We start from the raw sequence: 2,870 nt of genomic DNA on the forward strand, positions 1-2,870 counted from the left end.
GACACACTTTCTTCACAAACAAGAATTCCGTGTTTTATAAGTTTGCCTTGGCCATGCCTTTGAACTTGATCACGTTGCCTTGCCTTACACAAACCAAAGGCCTTGCAACCATATGCTTTGAACTTTGACCTAGGTCATCCCTAATTAATTTGGAGGAGGTTATAAATCATCATGCCATGCATCATGTCATCATTGAACTTGCTTGGGGCATTTGAATCATCCATTTAACTTACATGTCCATAAGTTTGGGATTTCATCTAGTTCAACCTTTTGTTCAAAGCATTCATACATATGCATTCTACTTGGACATTCCTAATCCATTGATTCTAAGCCCATGGTACTTTCAAATTCATAGGTCTTTGGTCTTTGAATTCATGTTTACATTGGTGCATTGGCCTTTGGCCCAATGATGGTTCTTGATCCATTATGATTTATAGGGGTATTTATTCTTGATTCATCCATGCATTTTGGTCCATTTGGTTTATTTGTTATCATGTGCTCATGATCCTTATAATTCAATTGATTAGGGTGATTGTTTATTCATATATCATTTTGGTTTTGTTAAAAGTCAAGTCTTGATTCACATACAATCATGTTTATTTCATCAAAACAATTGAGTTTTCATTCATTCATAAAGGTATATATAGTCCATTACAAAAAGAAATCTAAAAAATTACATTTTTGCAAAAGTTGATTTTTTGTCAACTATTGACTTTTTGGTCAACCAGTTAACTAAAGTCAACCATTACATTTTTCACCCTAAAGTCCTAACACTAATCACATTTCATTCATGCATTGACTTCTTGATCTTCCATTGTCACACTTTCTTCACAAACAAGAATTCCATGTATTGTAAGTTTGCCTTGGCCATGCCTTTGAACATGGTCACTTTGCCTTGCCTTGCACAAACCAAAGGCCTTGCAACCATATGACATCATACCATGTTAAACCAGTCCTGCACTCCTTGCAACCAATACATACATTCAAAAATCTAACCACGCAATTCTTACTATACATAACAAATAATGCACTTGATACACCAGCCAAGTCACTTGCATCATGAAAGACTTACCATGGCAGCTCACAAACATTGGCAGTGCACCAGGTCATCATACCATAAACCTTGCCATGCCACGAGTCTTTCTACATCAAACAGAAATCCTACATTTCCATCCAAAAGATCTAACAACCTTGATATATCATCACTTCACATCCACATTCAGTCATGGCCTCATGATGCAACCTTAGTATCAACATCCATTCTTCATAGCCACAACATGTATTGCAGCAATAACCAATGAACAAGGCTTGTTACATCATACCATCATCACACAGATCCTGTTGTAACAGAGTAACCCTGCAGGAATAAAACATCAACTTCACAATACCATGACATATGTTGCGGCCTTACCTGGCAACTTGGATCATCATCATCAATCTTTTGCGACCATGATGCAGTCCTGCAGTAAGTCCACCGGCAAGTTTGCATGACATCGATTCAGCAAATTCTGCAGGGCAAGATTAGAGTCTCATGTAATCTTGCAACAACTCTACCCATTGTTACCAACCTGCATTACACAACAACTGGACATAAGCCATTAACCAATGAAGCACAACCAGGCCATGGCAGAATTAAATCCACCTGCACTAACAAAATCACCTGCAGTAGGGCAACTTATGCCTTGGCCAACCATAAATTACATCAGTTTATTCATCATCACCACCAGTCAATTTTCAAAATAATAAATACTAGCATTTGAATTTTACACCTTAACAAGCTAAATGAATTTCTAGTTTCCAAATTAACACTGCATTAATTCACAACTGACATTTAATTTCATAGCTAATGGAACAATTAAGATTTCATTCTACATTCATCTGACAAGTCATTAGACAGTTATAACTTTCAAACTAACCTATCAATAACTAACAATTTAAACTTTTTTCCATTTGACAGCTCACGATTTGAATCAAAGCCATTTCACAATGCTAACTAACTTTGAATCAGCTAACTAACAATACTAACAGAATCATCTAACACGATGGAGATCTCTAACCAACTCACACCATCACAATTTAACAGAGATTAAACTCTGCTAAATTCAACCTCCATAAATAGCCTGCATCGTTCACAATTCGAGTCACGCTTACGCATTCACACTCACACTCTGAATTCTCTCTGCAAGTTCTTCGAAGCTCACTCAATCTCAGAAAGTAGTAGAAGAAGAAGAAGAGAAGTAAGAGAAAGAAGAAGAAGATACAAGTGAAAACATACCGGATTCAAGTGATTTTCCTCATTGCAAGCTTCTTCTCCGATTCAACACTTCGCCAGAGCAAATCACCACTTTGTAGGTAACTCTTTTCTTCTTGTTTCTTCAACGTCATGTTACCATTGTGTAGCTTACACCCTAGGGATCATTATCCCCAAACCTTGATTATGAATCCATGAACAATTTTCATTTAATTTTGAATAGAAATCATATGGTTCTTCATTCTAGTCATGAATTCTGAATTGATGGTTGAGAATTTGATGGAATTGAGTTATTTTAGAGGTTGAGGGTGGAAATCTGATTCTGGTGATGTGTTTAGGTGGATGATATGAGCTTCACCTCCGCCGGAGGAAATTCCGGTGCAGTGGAGATGGAGGAAGAATTTGGAATACATGGAGCGCATTTAAATTCAATATGAATCCCTCTCTTTGCCTCACGTGAATGGAATTGGGCCTCAGGCCCATTCCTTTGACGCTCTACACCTCACCTGCCATGGCTACACCCCTATATTCATGAGGCAATACTCCTATGGGCCTAAACCCCAGTGCCTAAGCGCTTTTTTCCTTGCATACCCTGTACATGGCCTTTACACCCCCTTGA

General features: G+C 37.7%; 1 long non-coding RNA gene across 1 annotated transcript; it reads right to left on the reverse strand.

Moving 5' to 3' along the window:
* Window positions 1-622: 622 nt before the first annotated feature.
* On the reverse strand, window positions 623-2,645 carry LOC127092856 (uncharacterized). Its single transcript, XR_007792316.1, has 3 exons — window positions 2,276-2,645; window positions 1,073-1,568; window positions 623-955 (listed from the first exon to the last, which is right to left on the reverse strand). It is a non-coding gene; the product is annotated as an uncharacterized LOC127092856 (long non-coding RNA).
* Between the last annotated feature and the right edge of the window lie 225 nt (window positions 2,646-2,870).

Source organism: Lathyrus oleraceus, chromosome 6 (genome assembly GCF_024323335.1).
Source record: "Lathyrus oleraceus cultivar Zhongwan6 chromosome 6, CAAS_Psat_ZW6_1.0, whole genome shotgun sequence".
NCBI lineage: Eukaryota > Viridiplantae > Streptophyta > Magnoliopsida > Fabales > Fabaceae > Lathyrus > Lathyrus oleraceus.